Here is a 24,869-nt window from a genome sequence, read left to right on the forward strand (position 1 = left end):
CTACATAAATTTTACATTGATGTCACAGGAATATGTTATTGATTTCATAGGAATACGTTTATAAAGAAGGCCTCTGCATATTCAAATGAAGTGCAATAAACATTTTCAGGTTAAGAAAAACAATCAAGATTTTACTAGATTATTACCTCTGAGATGGGGCAGTTCTCATATTTAACTAATATAATCCATGTCTCTAATAAATCCAAAAAAAATAATGAAAATCTAACTTACTGTATTGAGAAGTTGAATCATAGATGGTCTCCATTTTACGGTCACTCCTCATACTGCCTAATGACATGAATTTTCCAGTTCAATATTTTAACCTACAGAACTATAACAAAAATGGTAAATTTATTCGATCTGATCACTTCTTGAAACTCATAGGCACATACATGTCAAAGATGTTTCCATCTTACCTAAACAGAGAAACCTGTACTAGATTGGATGTCCACCACATATATGCTGGTTGTACTAGATATTTGCGCAGTAGACCTGCCCATCCATAACCTAAAACCTGCATGAATACTCTACCATCAATGTCGTCAATTGACCTAGACTTAAGTCTGAAAACACTTGAAAACAAAAGAAGAAAGTATGATTAATGTTTGTTGGTTGAAAGAATTGGGTTGGTTATAACTACCTTACATGAGGTACACACAAATAAGACCTTTCATGACCTGAGGATAAGGTCAAGAAACGCTTTTCTATATAGCTGTACCCACCTAACTGCTCAGAAATTAGGTTTTGGAAGATCAACTCCGGGCTAGTTGGAAGGATTGGACATGAAAGGTATTACTTTACTAATAAGGGCTTAGATAAGTTGTTAAAAGGTCTTTCTGGAGGTCAAATAAAGACTTAGGTGTAGTTACTTGAGCTCATGTAAAGTACAGTTTCAGGTTCTACTGTTTTGAAAAGAAGCAGTACTCCAATCTTGCAAATAATGAGGTCATATTCAAAGGATCTTTCACACTGAAGGAAAAACTGTGCCCAAATAATTGACTGCAGATGATATCCATAATTTTTCTTTGTGAAAGTGCAATTCAAATCATTCCAAGCAAAACCCATGGGACTTGGTTGGCCACTGACACCATTGAGTGCAAGCTCTGAGAATAAACTAGGAATGAACAACATACCTGTGTTGTGATTACTATGATGAATGTTGCAACAAATCTGATATTTCTCTTATAGAAAGCTTTGATGAAGTTGATGGCCCCGAAAGAGAAGGCATCTCCACCACCAAAAGACACATCAGTGTTGGCAAAGACTATTATGAGAATGTGCTCTTTCATACTGAAAGGACTAGGTTTCAGTGAACGAGCCCTATGATCAGGGACTCAGAAGCCAAGTCTATGCCAGATGCGAGTACCAATTGCCCAAGCTGCTTCAAGTTCCTACTGTCATGGGAGTTCCTGCGAAAAAATACTAAAACATATTTCAGTCCTAATAAACAAGAAAACCCAAAGAATTTGCATTATACCCAGAACTTTGCTCACATGCAAATAATATTTCAGAACTATATTCAAAGCTTGGATAATAAAATTAAACCTCACCACAAATCGCAGGAGGAGACATGATTTGCCAACTCCAGAATCTCCAATCAAGAGAATCTTGAACAAATAATCACTGGAGAAGAAGATTATGACATCACTTATCCAGACAAATAATATAAACAAAGTAAAGATTATAAACTTATATAACTCAACAATCTCACCATCGACAACGGCAAAGACAAATTAATTGAATAGTATTCAACTGTAAAAAGTGCAGCCTACACTTACAGTTCCCTTGTCCACAATCTGTACAGGCTACCACGGAGACGAATCCATTTTGGCCCATACGAATATCTCTTAGGCTAGGAAATTTTGATTCTGGAACTTGCATGACCCTGCATTAATACTCTGTTCCTCTTTGAATCGTTACCTTTTGGTTCTCCATTTACTGAAACAACCATATTATCAAATGGTCTGAATGCTAAAAAAGAAAGAAGAGCAGAAGAAGTTTCTATGGCTTGGATCAGCAGGCTGTCCAGTGACAAGTTTGACAACACTAACTGGTCTATCTTGTAGGCTTTGTGTTCCTCAAAACCCTTGTCTCTTCAGAGAGCATGATCAGTTCCAGGCACTCAAACATCTGTTGTTGTCTTGTGTCTCTGGGCCAAACCAGGGCATATTCTACAAAATCATGGAGGTTTACAAATTAGAAATATCGAAGCTCATTGGGTGGCCGCCTTGGATCCTTTTCTTCATATAGAAGCCAACCAGTTCCTCTTCCATTGGATGAAATCTGAAGCCTGGAAGATCCATTAACAAATCTCCCTACACAGTCCCGACTAGGGATAAAAGCTCATCAAGCTCCTAGAGTGGGATGCTGAGAGACGCAATCTGCTCAGCAACATTTAACAGCGAGATTTGAAGCAAGAGGAAAAACTGTGCGGAAAGAACATAAGAAACTAACCTAAACTAATTATTATATCCAACGATCTGGAACTTTTCAATCGTTTAAAATCTGATTGAATGGTTCAAACAAGTACACGTGGAAATTAGGGGAGTTGATTTTAGAGGGGAATGCCTTACGACGTAATTACCAGTTAATGTAACAATGGCCCAAATGTGATATGAAAAATAAATACAATGTGATGAATCGTTTCTTATGATTTAGGAATGATACATTTCAGATGATGGAAATGATATGTTGTCATGTATGGATAGGGTTGACGAGGATATGGTGAAATGTTCAAAGGTTCCAGTCTGTCACAAATAATGGTATTGTAATTCAAGACCATAACATAACCATATCTTAAGTAAATAAGAACATAACAATATCACAAGTAATTATCAACATAAGAAAATATTTCTGCCTTTCCGATTTTCTAACAAAAAGAACAAGTTTTTATATCATGTCAAGGCCACTGGAATTGTCTTCATAAAAAGATCATTATGGTTGTGGTGAACATTTGTTCTATGGATCCCAGAATGATTGGGCACAAGATGGATCATAAACATCCCATCCCACCAATGGTATTTCTAGCCACAAGGCACTGTTAGTTGTTTGGTGGCAGCCATTAGCTATTTGAAAAATATTGGGCCTCTACAAAGAGCTTCATTATCAAGAATCAGATTCGTATTAGACAACAAAATGATAATTCCACCAATAAAGGGAATTTAAACAGATACACGTAGTACAAATTAAAAAAAAAAAAAATCCAAAATTATATTAGCGTAGTTGTGTAATTTAATTGGTTTGGAGTCTAATAAAGTTATTTTCCCAAGGACAATCATAGTCGAGTGAACATACACTGACTAGCAAACCTTGAAGTAACTAAGAACAAAGACACCCTTCACAAGCCCATGGTGTTGCACAAGAATGGAAAATGCAATATGCTAAAATATTTTCTGAAGGTGTGCCTTGTAATAGTAAGATATTGAATGACATCAAATAAGATTTGATGTGTCGTGTAATAGTAATATATTGAATGACATCCAACAAGATTCTACAATGTTATTGTTGATGTCATTGATCTACAAAAGTTATCCATGTAGCCATAATGAATTTCTTAAGCATTTGGCTAGTATGGAAGGCATACATACTTGTGTTTAAGCAAACAAAGTCAACGTTCATTTGTAATTTCATGCTTATCAGGCACCCACATTCTCACCATGGCTTCGGAAATCCACCCATAAATATATCCTAATGGCAGCTAAAACTCAATGAAAAGTAACTATAGTGGTCAACAGGGTCTTGGTATGATGATAAAGAGGGTGTGTTTCATACCCTAACTGAGGTACGGAATCTCATAACCCTTTGCCTCATGGTCCATCTCGCCTATCCAAGAAAGTCATCATGCCTGTGTATGCAAGTCTGGGACTAGGTGCAAGCCCTTGGCATATCTGGTACAGAAGACTCCCCACCTGTGACTGCTTAACTAAGAGATTCTTTCAAAGGTTGTAAACCAGCTATATTTCATCATAATACTCCCATACTGGAAAAGGACATGCTTGCAACAAAGTTGAATTACCCAAATAAATAGAAATAGTTTATCTCTATAGTTGTATAAAAAGATCCTAATTAGCTGGAAAAATCCAGATAATGTCATATGTGTTGTGATACAAAATCAACCCAACTATCTAAAGCCCATGCAGTCTCGATCCACTATGATTTTCCCTATTTAAAACAAAAAGTAAGAATGGAACACTAAAATCTCACCATGGAGATTGTTGAAAGGACTGTGAAGAATGACCTTGGGAATAAATAGAAGGAAGTTGAACTTTTGATTGACTAGGATTCATGAAATTAGTCTAATGTTGATGGTTTAGTGTTTGAAACTATCGATGTTGAAGGAGTGGTGCAGATGGAGGTAGAGGTGGCCGAGTTTTCATAGAAGGTCATACATATTGTGTCATAGGAGACAGAGAAGAAAGTCTTTGTGGATTCATGCTTTGGCACTCATATTGGAGGTTATCCCCTTTGAAGTGGTTGTGAGAGCTTGCCCTCACTTGATTAGTGTGGATAATGGAAATCCGTTGATGTCCAATTGTGTGTTTCTTCTATTATTGTTATTATTATGCACTATCAATCTTAACAAGTAGTATCAAAGCAATAATTTGAGTCATGTGAAATCATTTTGTTTTGTTTTTTGCAGATTATCTTGCAGTAGAATTTATCCTTGCCTGGAAGCCATATTGTAGTCGCACCAAATGCCATCAGAAGTGTAGTTGTGTCACCATTTCCAAAATGGGTTATAATTGCAATTCTGAGCCATACCAAGGAAGTTACGACCATTTTAAGTTGCGGCCTCAAAACCATAGCCAACAAAATGAGATCAGTTGATTATTATATTGTGGCATGACTTTAGTCTTTCTTTTTTTTTAGGAGCCTAATCGCAATCACACCAATGTTATCCAAAGAAAAGTTTTGATGTCATTTTCAGATTGGGGTCATAATAGCAATTTAAGTAATATTGAGGAAGATATACCCTTAAAAAGTCAACTTTCCAGCTCTACAAGTTTTGGCTGTGAAAACTGGAAACTTTTCTCATGGGTTGATTTTCTCTCTACTTGTGAACCAAATTGAGGTCATTCCAATGCCACTTGAAGCAAGGCATTAATGTCATTTCTAATTTTGGTTCATCGTAGTTATTCTAAGAATTATTAAAAGAGTTGCAACCACTTTATGTTTTTCCATTCAACCATAAAATCCTAGTGGAAAAAGGAGATCCATTGAATATAAATATATTATTCCCCCTCATTGATGAATAGTTGGATTTATGGGAAACCTACATGGAAGGAGTTCCTGAACAAAGCTTCTACAACCTATGAAGAGTGTAATCAAAAGTGCCTAATAGAACTTGAAGAAATGTTGAAGGAGAACCATGAGCACTCAAGCATTGAAGTCATTCAAAATGAAAAGCTACTTGTCATTCACCCCATTACACAAAGTACATAAAGCATGTATTCTAAATTTTAGTGATTGTGAGACAACAAATTTGAAACTTTTAAGTTAAGCTCAATAAAGGAATGGCATGAGAAAACACTACATCCAATTCCACCTGTTATCATTTGAAGCTTTTGAAAAACAAAATTAGAGAACATCCTTGTTGACATGAGCCTGAAAACCACTTAAAATGGTCAAAACCCACTTCACCAGCATTACGGTTACAATGGAAGCAATAAATGACCTTTATCAAGGAGCTCTCAAGCTAGGAGGCTAAATGTGCTTTGAAAAATAAAGTTGTGTTTTACTTAGTGACTAAGTAATAGGACACCTCCAAACAGGTCTCATATCTTGTATCCTAGTGTCGGACACCAATACGTGAGGATACATGTCTGACATGTTTGGCACATGTCCTCTTCATAGGACACCAACCAAACACATGTCTAACACATGCCCTAAACAAAAAGGAATAGAATGAAAAATATAATATAGACAGTCATGGGAAAGAAGGAAATCACTTCATATTCTTTGGTGAGATTCCTTATATTCCCAAGCAAGAAGCTCAGAGAGGTAGGAAGGTCAATAAAAACATACTCAAATATTATCAGCCTCAAGACTATCTTGGAGTCTCCCAAGTACCCTAGAATGACCAACCACTAGCTCAATTGATCAGCTAAAGACATAGAAGTAGGGTAGGTGCAATCTGACATCCCATAATGCAAATGAAAGCTTGGAAAATTGGAGGAAACTAATACAATGTTATCCAAGTCAATGGGGTACTTGAAGGAGAAGGCGAGGGAAGTAGAAATCGTGTAGAACATCAACCTCCATTCACAAGGTGAGTAGCAGAAAAATTGGATAGCTGCAACAAAGGAGAAATTGAGCTATTGAGGAGTTGAACCAACCCCTGATATACTAGATTAGCGAGATCAAAGAGGGTCATTATAACCCCCCACATAATAGAGAGAGCAGAGTGAGTAGCATATGGAAAATCCACCAACCAAGAAATCATGATTGCTAATCATCATACAAAGAAATAAGCCAGTCATTTCTGACATCTAAGTTGTTTTCTATCTTAGCAAATGTTGGGATTTTGTATAAGGCTCTTCCTTCAATTTGTCTATATCTTCATCTACAGGAATGATAGTCAAGTAGAAATGGGTTATGATTCCCATATTGTAGTTCACAGTAAGACCCACAGTAAGTTCCAGGCATGAGGAATATTTATTACAAACCGAGATAGAAGACAGATTCATTTGGGAATTCAAGAAGGGGTTTTTCTATATAGAATTACCTTGGTATAATGAGAGTAGAACTCATAAATCGATGGTGTTGGTATCGCAGAGAAAAAAGTTAATGAAAGGGATTAGGTGAGTATCATAACCATTTTGAATCAGTTGAAATCTTCGTGTATATGAAATGGGCACAAGAGCCTGAAGCGAAGACTTAATGTGGAGAAGAGCATGATTTCAAAGCTAGGAATTATGAGATGAAATACTAGCATACAAAAAGAGAAACCTCTATTTTAGAAGGATGAGAGGAAAAACTTTAAAGGATGCCAAGTGTTCCAATTAGGCATATGTGTCTTGGAAATGTGAGATGGAATCAGAGAGGATAGTCGATTTGTGATCTCTGAAATAAATTTTTAAGTATAGAACTTGAATGTCATGAATTATAATGTCCCTATGAGCTATGTTGGAGAAGTTGTGGTTCGAGACTTGATTAGCTTTTGCTTCTGATGTTTGTTGATCATAGCAATGTTTATGAAAAAACGATCATCCAATATATGTGCGTTGGAGGGAAAATCGCCTTGTATATAATTTGATGCCACGAAGGAGATTGATGTTGAAAATGCATTGGATGGGTTGAAATCCATTGCAAAATATGTATAGGAATACATTGGCATTTTACAATTCCATTATTAAATTGGTTTTTTGGTAAGTGTGGCATCTTGTGCTCTCGCTGGACATTTCACCTGATGATTTTGATAACTCCAATTGTTATTGGAATTCTGAAATAAAAAATGTGTGCAAATACTTAGAACCTCATTATTTGTAAATTTTGCAAGGGTTGCGCTGAATTCCAAAGGAGAGGGCATAATTGTTTTTTGGAAATGGGTATGGTATGGGAATTACCTCTGGATATAAAGATTTCTGAGGTAAGATGAATTAATATTTTATTGCCTTGGTTCAAACTGGAATACCTGTGTTTGTATGAAGACATGGACTTCACGATGTGCCCATAAGGTGGTCTTCTAGATAAAGACACCGCAGTTGCATTGGGAATGCATGGAAGAGAATATCTGTGTGAGATGTGAAAACACCCATTTTGAGTGTATTGGAGGGAACAAAGTGCAAAGTGGAATATCAAGGAAGGTAAATATGTATAAATGATTGAATGCCAGCAGTTTGAAAAGCTTGCTGGCATTTTGGGTGGCATCATGATGGCATCACTTCCTCTTATATTTGGGTTGCAAGCTCTCACATTGGTGCCAAAACAAGTACTATGTCCCATCTGAGTGTTGTACAATGGCGTCGAAGATGAATAAATGCTGGTAAAAGATAACCTAATGTTTTCCCATAACGTATTTTGGCAATGGCTACTATGTTATGATTTTGCATAGCAATAGGCCTTGATTGTGCCTGTATTAGAGCGGGGGAGGAGAATCCTGCATTTTGTAACTCAAAAACCCAACATTTGAAACAATAATAGAAAGTTTGTATTACAAATTAGCATGTATACTCTAAATGGAATCCCATTAATCATTATATCCAAAAACATCACAAAATTGAACATATCAGTAACAAAGAAGAAGCATTTCCAATGCGCATGGTTTCTTGTTGAAGCAACTGTGACAAAAGCATTGGGATTATTCACAAAATATATGGATGGCCCAAAAAAATTGGTAGTCATGAACCCGTCTTGTGACATAAAATCCACCCTAAGACAATGATCCCCCAACAAACATGACCCAACTACATGAAGGCCAAGTAGGAGAGAAAGGAGCAATGCTTCTGTTGTATACCAGTGAAACCTACAACATATGCTCCTCTCTGGAGAAAATATCATACCTGCAACAAGTACAAGGGATAACAAACAAGTGATTTTGGCACTAAACACATCGTGGATTGTAACTTGTTATCCTAGTTAACAAGTAACTGGGATGTCAATCACATAAAAACAGAGTTGCTAATAATAATTTTAGAAAGCAAGATAAATGATACTCAACTATAGGAGAGAAGAGACACAAATAACCTACAAATTTCTCAAATACAATCAAAAGCATGAGAAAGTAGACGATCTTACCTCTCGAAGAATCTTTGATGGAAATCCAGTCTGGTTAATCTGTGATGGGACTCTGTATTGGGTTATACACAATCCACTATACCCAAAAAAATATTATAGACAGGGGAACACGATCCTAATTTCCATACGGATGCATGATCCGGGTATAAATTACTGTGAATCATGTGTATCAGCTTCTTCAGAGTAGCAGCCCAAAGAAAAAGTCATCCTCAAGAACCAAGTTCAGTCACCCCGCTCCTAAACAAGCGCCGAACAATATTATGTGTGTGATCTTCACCATAAGAAAGCAGAATCCTGGCCACATAAAGAAGGTAAACAGAGAAATATGATCATACAAGTTGATCAGGGCCTCAACATACAAACGTGTAGAAAAGACATTAGCCTTTTAGCTGTACATAATACTACAAAATTTTCGACCCTAAAAAGAAAGTCACACCATAAAATTTCTCAAGAATGACATTTCACAATGGTGATCCCTATCTTGTGTCAGAGTTAGCAAAATATGAACAGAAAATTTGTACAAACCCTTCTACTTTACAACACTTCTAATCTTAGACAAACCCACTTTTGTTTCAATTTCATTTCTAATTCTGAAAACATGTATGAGCATTTGAAATGATGCATTCTAAAGCTTCCTATGGAAGGAAATCCTATACTCATGAGTGAGGGATCTGAGGGATCTCTGGTCTTTAAGGTCAGCTTGGTCTGCAAGTCACCTATTCTTTCTTTTGTTTTTGTTTTAGCTTTTGTTTCCATTTCCATTGTTGTCGCTCTTTTCGGTATTGCTGTTGTTGCTGCCACTACTATTGCTATTTCTTGTTTACATAGGTCCTTCATCTCATTTTCTTCCATGGGGGATTGTGAGATAGGTTTTGATAATGTTGGCATGGGTAATTGTTTGCAGTTTTGTTCATTTTGAGATGGATTTGAATCGTCTTCATTCTTATCGTTTATATGCCCCCTGTACATAACTTCCTTTGTCAACATCAGTTCTGTTTTCTCAACAGCAGGAGTAGATGAAATATCTTTGTTCGGTGTTTTATTGGGTGATGTTTGGAAAGAAATCACCCTTTTACAGTGTGGAATTGATGAACACACTTGTCTGCTCTCGGGTGTATTGCACTCCGACAAGAACCGCTACTCGGAAATGGTGAACTCCTCAGAATATGCACCAATCACCTCATGTTCGGGAAAGCCAGTATCTTTAGGATTATTACACTCTAAAAGGCATTGGGATTGATCAATAGTATACTGCTTATAATATTTTTAATTGGCCTTCTTGTCATTGCCCATGGGTGTCTTACCCTCAAAAGAGCATTGAGATTCATAAATGGTACTCTGCTTGGAATAAATTCCAGTCCTAATCTTATTTTTGGAGATTCCACCAACCTTCGGTGAATTTCTCTCGAAAAAGCATAGGAATTCATCAATACCACACCTCTTACAATAAATGCTATTCATTTTCTTTCCATGGCCTTTTTTCACCAATACCAATAGGAAGCACAACTATTGGATTACTGGGCATAGTAAGCAACATCCCTCTTGTTGGGCAGTGAGGAATGCGTAAGAACACTTTCATTAGATACATAGCTTTCTGAACCACAAGTTGATTGATCTATCTCGGGAAAAATCACAGTTTTGGCATTCCCTGATAATGGTTTTTTCCTTTCATTACTCAATTGCATTCTCTTTTTCGTTATGCTTGGAGTTTTGAATTCTACATCCACTAACTTACCTCAGATGCAACTACATGCTGTGGCATTAATATATCTGGGCAAGCCCACAGACCCTTGTGCTACATTCCCTAATTCAATATTCTATGGCATCTCTGTTTCTTGACTAGCTTGACTATCTGATGTTTCCTGGTACCCTAAGGATGGATCACTCTTTGCAAGATGTTTCTTCTTTTCTCTCAAAAGAAACTCAACGGTTTTAATATTGTTTCTTGCACTTTGGTAGTCATCTTCAAGGCATCTCATCTGCTACATCAGTTCAACCATGTTTGCTTCTGTCTAAACTTTGACTTTCTGGATGGCACAATAAGAATAAGCATGATACTCATTCCCTCAAAAATTGGAATCAGTTCTATGATAAATTTCTATTACCAGGCATTCTATGACCACTAGACAAAGACAAAGAAAAGTGTTCATTGCATGTATATAGCACACCCAAGACAAGGAAGAGCGAAATAGACAAAGACAAAGAAGAGTACACATTGAATATATGTAACACACCCAAGACAAGAAAGAGAGAACTTGACAAATGGTTTTTATTCTAAAAGCAACATAAAGTTGTCTGTTGTATCACAAGTTCACTGATTGTACCTCACAAGAGTCAAATATAAACTAACACCACTCAAGAAAATATGCATGCATCAATATCAAAGACACGAAAGAGAGAAATAGACAAATACCAGTGTGAATTGCATATATGTAGCATAACCAAAGGCCAAGACAAGGAAGAGAGAACTAGACAACTAGATTTTATTTTAAAAGCAACATAAATATGGCTGCTATATCACAGTTCCATTGATTGTACCTCACAAGATTCATATATAAACTAGCACCACTCAAGAAAATATGCATGAGGCACTGGTTGTATACAACACTCTTCCGATAATAAACCTTTTCAAAGAACATGCCTGTTAAATACCTAAATAGAATGAACACGAGGCTTCCTTATTTTTCCCTTTACAGGAGACTTAGACAAGGTTCGGGCATAAGGATTTACATAATATAGTTCTCGTCCAAGGTGAACCCCCCTTGCTCTAGTCGCAAAACTCAAAGAACAAATCATCTCACTTAAATCATCTGCTTTAGGACTAATATGGACAAGCATCAATGTTTTTGAGTCTTCTCCTGCATTTTTTCAAAAGAATGTGTTTTAGAATCTCAAATTAATGAAATAAGACACCATAAGTCCATCTGCAGAAGAACCAAGAAAACAAACCTTCACGGCATACAAAGAGAACAAATGGACAAAAAAAGCGAATTCGTTACCCATTTAGTCTCTTAGGATTTGCGTAAGTTATCTATTCCTGCACATGTAGAACTTTATATAAATAATCACCCTATAAAATCAGATTGCAAAATGTATCAGATGTAGCGAACAAACATGAAACCAGGTACTTCTTTTCAGCTTGCAATCAACAAATCAAGATGTTGTTTGTTTTTTTACACTATAAAGACCACTAGATTTTCTTGCCTCAGCAATGCAGAATACCATTACAATACGAAATTCTCGAGTATGAATGCAGATCTCCATATGAATTTTATCCATGCATCCCTCCCAACACGAGTAAATATATTAAATTAAATTACTATTTCAAAATAGACAGAAAAGTGTTGATTAATATTAGGAAATATGAAATTACAATCCACAATCAAGGAAGCTTTCTACAAGCTCCAAACCCTAAATCTGGTAGCACAAGCCAGCTACCAAACCCTAAATATGGTAGCACAAGCAAGCTACCAAACTCAACCCAACAATAATTCACCAAATTTATCACCACCTCCTCAGTTGGAGTATCCCTTACAATGGAATCCTTTTTAACCACTGAAAGAGGCACATAACAAACTGTGACTAACTAATTCTAATTCAATAATACATTTTCGTGTGCAAAAATGTGTGGGGCGGGTGGGTAGGTCTAAACTAGCCTAATCACTAACATTCCAAGTATTGTGGTTTTTAATACTGACTAAACTAAACAGTGCTACCAGTAACTACAACATTTCCTTAATTTCAATGAAATGCCTAATCACCTAACTGAACTAAACACTGCACTTTCACGGCAGTACTTCTAGAAAACTTTCCTTAATCTCAACAAAACTGGATTGTTATAGACAAAAAATAAATGAGTACACTCTATAAACCTCAAGGAATTATTATACATGTTGCCCTCTTCCTCAAGTGCCAAAAAAGTAGCTCTATATTTTCCATTTCATGGGCTCTTTGTAGCCTTTATATGTAGCATGCCTTCTTTTTACAGATCTCATAGGAACGTATTGACCGAAAGGGATCCACATCTTATAATATGAAAAATGTAAAATCCTGAGTCCCTGACCGATGTGACAAACATACTTTGGAAGCTTTGCATGAAACTAGTTGCACCAAGAGGTGCATTCTACAGCCCAAGTGGAGAGATGTGCAATGTCTGTGTGTAACACTTACGCTGTTGACCTTTTCTATATTGAAGGAAAACAAAAAATTTAATACTTTAATGTTCATTTATGGTATAATAATAATATATTGAGAGAGGAGAGTGTTTTAAACTAGCCCAAATATGTCCTAACCATATATCTAACAAACACCAAGAGAGATCAAAGACCTCCAGGTGGAAACCTTTCCTCAAGTATTTGCACTCTAAAAAAGTTTTGCACCTCAAGGGATTTTATCCATCTGAGCACTTGATAGATCCAAGATAAAGATGCACCTAGGCTGGTTACGGATTCAAGAGTATTTACCTATAAGGAATGTGAGCTTGCTTATTCTATAATGCACTAATCACATCACCAAGAGCTGAGAGGGACATATTTATTGCCTTCCCTTCCTCCATAGTCTGACCTGTGGCCTGTGTATTTTGCAAACATTCACTTCCACCAAGATCTACCATCCAAAGCTTGCTGGTATCTCTATATCTTTGTGTAGCACTCGGGATATTGATAGCAATCTTGATTAAAATGCAGACAATAGAAGAATTACCTAGATGAATGAATGCGACTAAATCCCATCTTTATTGCAGGTGCAAATGATAACAACAATTAGCTCCACCCTTGAGTTTGTGGGGGGACTTATCTTCTTTGGTCCACCCTTTTGCTAGCTATGCTTTAGGGTTACTAATTTAGATTTAGATTTAGGACTCATTTTTTTTGCTCTTACATGCATTATGCACTCCCTTTGTAGCTGATAATGTATTTAGTAGTCTCTACTCCCATTGAGCCATTTCTGGTCATTCATGGACATTAATATAAATTCACTGTACGAATGCAGTATTGTTAGTCAAAATAGGTGCGTACCAATGTGATCTACTAGATGGCTCATTGGCATTGGTCCAAGCTATAGATTGAGCTCTGCTACCTTTGCTATACAATTTTCTTGCTTGGCTGAAATTGGTCATGATCACTTCCCTTAAGTTCTCAATCTCAACTGTACCCTTTGCATCCATTTGGATAGAAAGACTGAATACCAAGAAGAAAAACAGTCTGATTGCATTACAACTCCATACACATTTAACTTTTGAAGAAGGATACCATGATGTGAGTGTAAAATATCATTTTGGAGAAAAAGTGTACTAACTTTGTTGATTGAGAGGTAAGTAAATCCCTGAAGTGTCCCATGTATAGTTCTAGCATGCTAAATGAGAATGTGAAGCTAACAGTCATGTCCAGAGAGGCCTGATGAAATAGTTCTTGTATCATATGGGGAACAATCCCAGGAAAATCTGGCGTGCCTTCCTACAAAATTTGACAAGAATCAAATAGCTAATAGCCTAATTGTATCCACCAAGTGGTTAAGAAACAATACCATCATTATAGATGGCTCAATGAGAAGTCCAAAATAGAAAATACCAACCATAGTAAAAGTTTTGCCAGTCCCTATCTGTCCATAGGAAAAAATGCATACATTGTGTCCATCCAAAGTTGATCTGATAATTGGCTCCACTTCTGTAAAAATTTCATCTGTAGAATTGCAAGACACATTTTTTTATATAATGTACTGCTAGATACATTGATGACAAAAATGTGAAGCTTCTGTTAAACAATAACCTACAGTCTAACTGCAAAATATAGTGTTTTTTGTGCACCTTGTGAAGAACTAGGAAGGAAAACCTTGTCAAAGTTGTATACTTTAGTTTTCCCTCCAACAAATCTTATGACCACTTTGTCTAGATCAGGAACTACAATAGGCCCAGGTATTGCCTGCTTCTCACTAAAGAGGAAAGGCCTCACTGGACAAAAAACATGGATGTTTCCTGCATAATTCAAAATGTGTGATTTCAAGCATGAAAATCATGGATCAACTTTGAAACCATCTATGCCATCAAGAGCATCTTGGTAAGTATATTAATTTCACAGGGCTAATTGAAGGTCTAAAGGATTTTTAATGACTTTCATAAGGTGAATGCAAAAAAATGCAAAAGGGCATATGACTGGTATGGTTCTCAGCTCAAGTCAAGCAGCATGAATGGGTCAAATGTGCATAAATAAAGTTACATGGGTTGTGTTTCAAAAGTGACTTTGTAGAAGCACTTGCAGAGTTTTCATGGCATACAAAACTTGTAATTGGAGGCAGTTTGATGCCATAGCAGAATTCAAACAGAGACTTTCTGAATGTGGTCACAAATGTTCTGTGTGCTTGGATAGTTTGTTCAGAAGTAGAGAATGATAATGTCCATATCAAACCAAAAAAGAAAGGTCTACATGATACACTTATATTATAGAAAAAAAAAAATTCTTCAGCACACAAGTCAAAGTCTGACAGAAAAGCCCAAAGGAATAAAAAAACATTAGATTGGAATTGGTGTATATAAAGGCAAGTGACCTATCAAGCACCTGGAAAGAAATAAGGTGTAAACACCTAAAATTTCACTTGAATCAATATAAAGGGATGCTATTAATGTGTTCTGGGCTACTTTCAGCCACAACACGGAAAGACTACTCTCTTGAAGCCTAAATTTTGGTGTGATATGCTGTAATGAAGCGAGAAATTGCGGCAAAGCCTTTCCACAATGAAGAATGCTTGGATCAGATGCAAACTCAAGCCTCCTCGGGGATATCAAAAGTCTATCTAAACTGTTAATCCAGTGCTCTGTACCTATTTCAGATTTTGTAGGAGCAAGGTCAGACACTTCTATTTGTATTCTTCAAAAGGGCCGCTTAGGTTTTATATATATATATATATATACTTGTGCAGCAACCACTTAAAGGAGTAAGGGCTGACCTGTTTGAGCCAACCTACAAGCTGTATTGAAACATATTTCATGGAGGACCAATTTATAATGTGTTTTGAATCAGTTTTTCTATATGGAGCCCACCCACGTTATTGCAACAATTAGGTGTTGATCTTTGTTTTGGGTGAGTTATAGATATGAGAAGTAGAGATAAAGCTTTTTTGGGAGTATTGTTGGCAGATTTATATGTTGAGCATTCACCTTAGAAGATTTTTCCCACATTGGTGGACACTTGGAGGTCTCATGTACATGATAAGAAGAGTTGTCCCACCTCTTGAAAGTTAGATGTGTCCACTCTGAAGCCCCTGTGCTCATTTTTTAGGAGGGTTTGGGATCATTCTTGATAGGATTGGAGGAGAAGACCCACCACTAAGGGTGGACAGTTTACTTTGGAGCCCATTCTTTTACTTTGGATGACACCTAGGGAGTTTACTGGCTGATTTGTAGAGGAGAAGCACCTTTGAAGGGCCTTTGGAGGCTGGATGCTGCACCAAAACCATTTTTCCCCTCATTTGTTAGAGATGGGTCACTTTTTTGGGCCTACTACCTCTCGTGTAAGCATGGGTACATATGAACACTTCGCAATATTTATCACCATTATTGTAAGCCCAAGGTCATGTTACCCCTCTTTCAGTAGGGGTACTCCAAAAAAATTTGGACACGCCATATAAGCCCAAATAATGTGCCTTAGAGGCTTGCAAAGTCATGTGGGTGTGTGCTATTTTGTGAAAGTGACTTTAAGAACCCCATTGGTGTGGATGTTCATGGCTACTTTCAGTTTTGTTTTATTCATGGCATGTCTAGATTTGTGGCACTGTTGACTTCCCCTTGGTGGGAAGTAACTCCTGACCTTGATGGGTATCATTGCAATATTTATTTTCAAATTTATTTTAATTTCCCAAAAAGTATTCTATGAAATTTCTTCAGGAAAAGCACTTAATAATTCTTGCAAGAATTTGAGTGATTCAAATTTTAAAATCAATAATTGCAAAGTTTGTAGACAAATTCTATTGTAAAAATCAACTCCTGGTTTGAAGCAACACCATCACTACAAACACATAAACATGTTCAAGTTTCAGAGGCCCCAAATGAAAATGCTCAGATTTTCTATAGATACAACTCTTATTCAAAACTAATTACCTATGACCTTTGGGATGGCTTGTTATGAGATGGAGTTTCTGATGGTATTATTGGAATTTTGGTTGTTCCCCTTGTCTGCTTGTCTTCCCATGCTTTGTTGAATATAGGGTTGCTTTAACTCAAGGCTCCAACACTGGGGATAGGCGCACCTCTACCAAGCTGCAACATGTTGAATAACCTTTACATGAATGAAATATAGAGTTGTTCCTTGGAGACAGTTATTGCTTTATGAAATCTTATGTTAATGCCATGAACCTTGTAACAAATATTCATAGTGCTCAATCAATTTGCTTCATCCAAGAATCTGCCTAACCAAATGCTAATGGATTCCTCTCACCTGTCAGATAATACGCAACAATATTTTAATGTTTTCCTAGAAGTATAGGTATAATAAATATCCATATTACAGATTTTGATGCAAAATTAGGCCCTACTAGTACCTAACTTAAGAAGGTTTCACAAAGACCCGTATTGTCTCACAGAAGGTGAAAAATCATTGGAATTTTTAGAATAATGAGTTTGAACAATATATGGTGAGAAATGTCCTTAGTCAACCTAAAATTTTTAATTTCAAATGTTACAGATGGAATGGCCTTTATTTTAATCAACCTATGGCATTAATAATTTCTCAAATCAGCTGTGTGTAGACTTGGTTCATAAGTACCTAAGATTTGTATTCATGGCTTGCAGGACGCTGACAAATTTTGCATGCCCATTCTCCACAAAGCATGTAATTTCATGGCTTGACTTCTAAAATCGACATGAAAGTAAAAGCATACCTTGGTCCGAGACACATAGATTGGGAGTAATATTTATAAAAGAATTAAATATAATAAAGTATTCTGTTTAGATAGGATATCTATCAATCCAAGATCATGGCTATTCAAACCACAAGCAAAAAATAATGCCCTTTTCCAGTGTTATTGACCACTTTATCTAGTGACTAATTAGAAAACTTCCAAAAATTTGCCTTATTTCTACATTTGGAACTATTACCTTAACAGGTATTCTAACATTATAAATTATGGTTTAAATTTGGATTATGTCATTTTTGACTGGAAGCAATTTACAACAAGGAAAAACTATGAAATAATAACAGTTTCATTGGTTCGTCTGTTTCCACCCTATGACTCTTGCCCAGTTGTTCAAGGTGGTAACATTCACTCTGCTCCAGGTTTGTTCCGAAATCTTTTTCATATGATACCCTCATCTTCCTTGTTAGACTGTTCTTCATGACCAGGCTTTGCACCTCTAACAACATGGGCACCCTCAAAATAAGATGTGTAACTAGTATCTTATTTAGTATTCTAGTTCCCAGACTTCAGAACATGTGTTGGCCGCTGATGTAAAAAAATACAAGAAAAACACCCTAAAAATGTCAATTTATAAAAACACATACAAGAAAACATCCATAGATATCAAAGTTCACAAAAGAGAGGGGAACTCTAAAATCCCTAGCCTTCACCGTTTGGGGTACCATTGTTGTTTTCTTGTTGTAATCCTTCATGTTCCATGATGTACTTATTTGATCTATGAAGTATACATGCAACATTTCTCAACAAAAAATAAGAGAGGGAGACCTCCTATGTGAGAAAATAATACTTCAAACTATGTCAATGGGACTAGGAGGACAACATTTAACAACAACAATAAAATAAAAAAGGAAGGGAACCCAAAAGAGTATCCCTGAAAGTGGAATCGATAATAGATAATACTTGAGAGAGAAAATCCTCCAAGTCATGACTAGTCCTCTCGAAAGCAAAGATTATGGAGGTGAGGAAGAGAAGCATCCTTACTAGCATTTGAAACAAAGAGGAGCCATCACCATCCACCACCATAAATGTGTCAATGTTGACACAGTTACCCCTTGGTTTTTGCAAGAAATCACAGGGCTAATTGAAGGTCTAAAGGCCTTTTAATGACTTTCATAAGGCGAATGAAAAAAATATGCAAAAGGGCATATGACTGTTATGGTTCTCAATTCAAGTCAAGCAGCATGAATGGGTCAAATGCGCATAAAGAAAGTTACATGGTCTGTGTTTTGAAAGTGACTTTGCAACAACACTTGTAGAGTTTTCATGGTAGACAAAACTTATAATTGGAGGAAGTTTGAAACTTTGATGCCATAGCAGAATTCAAACAAAGACTTTCTGAATGTGGTCACAAATGTTCTGTGTGCTTGGATCATTTGTTCTAAGGTAGAGAATGATAATGTCCATATCAAACCAAAAATGAAAGATCTGCAGGATACTCTTATATTACAAAAAAAAGCATTCTTCAGCACAGAAGTCAAAGTTTGATAGAAAAGCCCAAAGGAATAAAAAAACATCAGATTGGAAATGGTGGATATAAAGGCAAGTTACCTATCAAGCACTTGAAAAGAAATAATGAGTAAACACCTGAAATTTCACTTGAATCAGTATAAACTTGATGGAGAAGGACATCTACAAATGGTATCCCAGTAATTAGGAAACAAAAGCTGGGAAGTGGAGTCCCTATGGGGCCTTGGTAAAGACTATATTTGCCATTCTTCAAAAATAAGGAACAACACAGGGAATTTACTAGAATGGAATATGGATGATTGCAAGAGCCCTAGCTTATGTACAACCTTGGTATGAAAATTTTGATTGAGCATTCACATCTAGATTCTACACATAAATATCCTCTCAAGCATATTTCTGAGATAGAACTCATTGATCAAAGGATAAGCAAAGTTCCATCCTATGAATATGTTTGTGGATTTTCTCCAAAAGGCTTATAGCATGAAAAATATTTATTTGTAAGCAAGTATCCTTTTTATCTATCCTTGTATTATTTCAGTGTGGCTTCAGGGTGGTCCAACACCTTCAAGAGATTTATGGAGAAAATAGGCATCAAAGCTTGCAGTGTGTGCAAGTCTGGTTAAAGCTATATGGAGCTCCTTCACAATTTTTAGAAGAACTGGAACTATGGTTGTCAAAATAGGACAAACCTCTCCAAGCATTGATCCACTCTCAGTTGTTAAAGCAGAATTGTCCCTTGCAAGTCTAAGGTTTGATGAAGTTGCATGAATGAAGCTTAGGTTTTAGTTTTTGAATTGAATGAAATATATCACATCTCTCATTATAGATTCATAGAATGCATTTCGATGGTTGTGCTGTAGGAAACATCAGATCTTCCTCACAGTCACCAAATGTGCAGGATAATGAAGTTTTGAGCAGCATTTGTGAGATGTTCTTGGTCTTCCGCTTGGTGATGCATCTATGAAAATCCAAGCTGCCATTATGTATAATTTTCTTAGTGAATGAAGATGAGGGAATGGTGAAGGAACTAGTACGATTTTTAGATTTACATGAACTCTATTCATAAGAAAGGGTTGTTGAGGAATCAATAGAGGAAGACTGGTTTTGTTGGCTGCTTTCTTCTAGCCATGCCATGTTTCTTGATCCCTTATGTTCTTATTTCTCTGATATTTTTATTTCTGTCAGTGATGTTTGATGATCGATGTTTGTCACTATCCTCTGTTTTTTCATGGGTTCTTAGTCAACAAAATTGGCTTTCTATGAGGGCAACCTTATCAACATGAAAGAATAATTGAGCCTCCTTCGACATGCAAAAAGGAAAGCATCTTTCACTGCACCTTTGACTACGAATTCTGGTTTTGTCCATCAGACTCTTCATATGTGAATTTATCATCCTTCTCTACAGAGAAAAGGATCATCTCTGAGCAGGTAAACAAAATGCTTACACAATTATTCCTCTGATACCGTAGATGATATTTTATGTACCTTAATGGTGCTTCTTCGTTTACTGCCAGGGGTTCCTTTAATGAGGGAAATTATGCCACCTATTTAACCAGCTGTCATTTTGACTGATATATTTATGCCCTTCAAATCTGGAGCTGCGGATTTTATGCCTTGAAACTCTGCTCATAAAAAATGCAATCCAAAACTTTGGCAGCTTCATTAGTAAGAATTAGAGACTCTTTGTCTCCAAGGCGAAGTCCACTCAGAACACCGTCCATATTCATCTGTTCCAAATATGGGAGGAATTAGGGGACTTGGATTCTGAACTATTTCCTTGTAGTCACCTTGAATGCGAGTGAACTTGTCCATAACGATCTTCTGCTCGGTCACATCTTGGGCAACAAAGGAAACTCCCACAACATTCTCCTTCAGGTCCCTGCTCGAGCAAGCATTAACGAGTAAAACTACTGGACCTTTTTCCTCCTCTAAGCCATGTCTTTTTAGCTCAATTTGAACATTTTTCTTTTCAACTCCTTGCAAAGCCAAATGTAGCATCATTCTTAGCTAAGGTTTCCTCGACGAGATTGATTAGAGGCTCCCCTAGGACCTTTTCCACGGACAACCCTCTAAGTTAGGCAGCTTTTCTATTCCATCCATTTACTACTCCATAAGCATCGACTGCCAAGATTGGATTCATTGTTGTTTCAATCAGTCTCACCATCTCATTTGTCACTGCATTCAATTCATCCATTTCCTGAAGTTTCAAATCAGTGAGTTGCCTATTTATCAAGATATTTTTGCTACTGTCATCAGTTTCTTTGCAGGAACCTCACAATATTAATTGCAATGAATGGATGGCATCCATCTCAACATCCTCCCAAGGAAAACTCCTCATTATTACCATTTCAAGGAATGCATCAAACGAAGATCGTGGATGCATTTTATTACCATCATCTCTCTCCTACAGGTCATGTTTGGCATCTCCCCATTTGATTTCTTTTTTAGTATGGGATCTTAACCAAAAAAAATTCTTTTGAATTAATTCTCACGACGCCAATTCCAGAAACTGCATTCCCTAATGATCCTACTCCAAGATAGCCTGCATAAACAAGACTATCTGTGTTCAAACCTGTGGAATCCATGTGATGCTCAGACAACCATGCAACAATATCTTGAATCTGAGCCTCAGTAGGACTTACCCCCATAAGCCAAAAGTTTTCTTCATAGTAAAGGGCAACACCATCACATCTGATAAGATCCATGATTTTGGGCTTCCGAGTGACAATTCCAATGGTGTATTGCTCACAGAGCAATGCTGAGTGCATAGAATTCACTTTTCTCTCATCTGAGTAGCCAATTCAACTTCCTTGTTTAACTGAATTCCAAAAACTTGCATTAAGAACTCACAGGCATACCTCAAAGGAAATGGAACATAACGTGGACTAGTGCGATGACAAACCACCAGTCCCTAAAGCCTTCTTCCTTTCTGCTGCATCTGCCCCTCGCTACCTCTGTCCAATTCCTTCTCATCGATTACTACAACCATTACCAGAGATGCTATAGAATCCATGTTGGCCATGTATTGAGGATGGCAACCATGAGGTGCTATCAATGTAGATCCACAGAAACTTAGGTCTCTAGGAAATCTCTTATCGTGAATCATTGTTACAGGTTGTGCATAGCAATCAAAAATCATTCTTACTCTGTTCCTCATAAACAAAAATCTTGAAACCTGAAGGACATCAGTTGGAGGGTAGTGAAGACCCAAATAAGGTTCTAAATCATATCTTCTAATCTCGGATATAACCTCACCATGATCATCATCATGAAATTTATACGCCACAACACGAACATAGCCTACAAGGTCACACACCTCTTGTACAATCATGTTACACGATAGCCCAATATTTCCACTAGATATCGATTTGCAACCATGATATTTCCTTTTGCAGCAAGATTATAGGATTGTAATGCTATCATTGCAGAGGTGGAAACATCTGAAGTCCCAATAGGCTCAAAATCTATCACCAATGCCACATCAATTCTATGGAGTATAGCATAGAAGGGCTTACCAGAACTCCTGGAATGGACCAAAACAGGATTCAGAAGATTGAGTTCTTTAAACTTGGCAGCCTTCTACAATGGCATGGTGCTCGAAGGAGTGAAAAAGGTCCTTGCATCACTGCCAATACAAAGAATTTTCTGGTCCTCCATGTTGGGAACTGCATGAGTTGACACTTGAAACATATCTAGGGGATTTCATTGTAAGAAATCACTTCAAAAGTCTTCTCATTCACTGCAACCATGCACCCAAATGGCTGAAGCAGCTTGCTCATTTGTATTTGCTGCAGACATGCACTAACTACAGCTGATAGAACAATCTCTAAATCCTTGTTATCTGTTCTAGAGTCACAACTTTCAACACCTTGAATTTTAGGCAAGGCATCCCAATTTTAAGAAATTTAAGAACTTGTCTCAATCCCGCATCTCCCACATCTGCATCATCATTTTCCTTTGTGTCAAGATCCGAGTCTTAAGTAGCTTTAAGTGATACTGAAAAGGAAGCATTTGCAGTTTGTCCATTTCACTGCAAGTAGACCACCTGCGCCTTGTATTTCTGATTTTTGTTAAGAAAATTTCAAACATAGGAATGTCGGGAGCTCGTGCAGCCTTAAACACCAACAAAATTTGCCCATATAAATAATTTTTAACAAAAAAAATTATGTGATAACACGACTAGATGCGTGAGAGAGAAGGCGCCAAGGGCTGGCCTCAGTCCGAGACTAGCAGAATAAAAAAGCAAGGCTTTGGGTTCACAATGCTGGCCTTCTTCCCAGCATATACCCTTTGACGCTAGACAAACATGAACAAAAGGACTATGGATCCCCCCCAAGAATAGATCTCAAATCTAGCGGGCATGCTACGCTGAAAGTGGCATGGACCCTCATCCTTCCAAATGTGTCTTTTCCTTCTCCTTCTTCCCCATGGACAAACATTTGGAAATAAACTATTTTGATATTTGACAAACCTTTCTAATGGAGGGAAATAAACCATTTTAATGTTTGAAAGAAACAAATCCATGAAACCTTAATGAAATTTAAATGAAATGTTCTTCTTTATGAAGACAATTAAATTCCATTAAATATTATTTTTTTAATAGGAGGTATTTTTTTATTATAAATAATTATTAATTTATGAAAAATTTTAGGTTTTTATGTGAGTAAATATTAATTGAGGGGGTTTTGGTTGATTTATCACAAGTGAATTATGGTGATATCAAAATAAGTTTTGTGTGGTTAAAAAGTGAGGAAAAGTACTAATGTCATGGTAATGATTAATCATCATTTCCAATTAAATGTTTGGTTTAATATGGATAATTAATTTATAGAGATTTTTTATGGTGTTTAATAGAGGGAGTCAACATGGGAAAGGTAATATTTTGTCTCTCACATGTTTTAGAAAATTGATATCTCTTTGTCCATAAACATTAGGGTGGAAAAATAGCATAGCTTCTAGCGCTAAGTTTGTTCCAACTTAGTTATATCTTGAATCACAAATTGGTGTTGACCTCATGGAATATATGATAGAAATTTGGCGGCTTGTAGGGTAGTATTGTCATGAAATAAGAAGCATAGACATCAAAATAATCTTTGTGTAGTAAAAAAGTATAGTGAAGTAGTAATGTCATAGGATTAATGATCATTTCCAATGAAATGTTTGTTTTAGTAAGGATAACTAATCTATTGAGATTTTCAATGATGTTCAATAGGGGGAGTCAACATGGGAAAGGTGATAGTTTGGCTCCCACATGCTTTAGAAATTGATTTCTTTGTCTATAAACATTAGAGGCAAAAAAAAAATTCTAAGCTCTAGAGCTAAGTTTGTTCCAAATTAGCTATATCTTGAACCACAAATTGTTGTTGACCTCATAGATATGATAGAAATTCGGTAGCTTGTAGGGTAGTCTCGTCATGAAATAATGTTGTCACGTATTATCCAGTCATATATTTTAGTCCTAGACTAAATTAGTCATTTAAGTTAGTCACTTTTAGTTTAGTCACTTATTAGCTAGTCATATATTTTATCCCTAGACTAAATTAGTCGTTTAAGTTAGTCACTTTAGTTTGGTCACTTAAAATTGCTCAAATTTAGTAGTAATTTACTTGAAATAATTGCGGTGACTAACTTTTTTAGTCACCTAGTCATTAATTTCATCATTTTCTACTAGTGTTATACCTTGCAAGATTCAAGAGAGATATAGACCTTTAAAATTGTCACATGTCATTCATGATTTTCCTCCGAACCATTATAAATACCTT

At 36.5% G+C, this 24,869-nt stretch overlaps 2 pseudogenes; both read right to left on the reverse strand.

Annotated features, from left to right (window-relative positions):
• Nucleotides 1–10,553: 10,553 nt before the first annotated feature.
• LOC149158059 (kinesin-like protein KIN-14U) lies at nucleotides 10,554–14,717 on the reverse strand (annotated as a pseudogene).
• A 6,052-nt stretch (nucleotides 14,718–20,769) lies between these two features.
• Nucleotides 20,770–22,907, reverse strand: LOC149158060 (phytochrome pseudogene; annotated as a pseudogene).
• Between the last annotated feature and the right edge of the window lie 1,962 nt (nucleotides 22,908–24,869).

Source organism: Pinus tabuliformis, chromosome 5_2 (genome assembly GCF_031772625.1).
Source record: "Pinus tabuliformis cultivar Carrire ecotype Pingquan chromosome 5_2, CPIR1, whole genome shotgun sequence".
Classification (NCBI taxonomy): Eukaryota; Viridiplantae; Streptophyta; class Pinopsida; order Pinales; family Pinaceae; genus Pinus; species Pinus tabuliformis.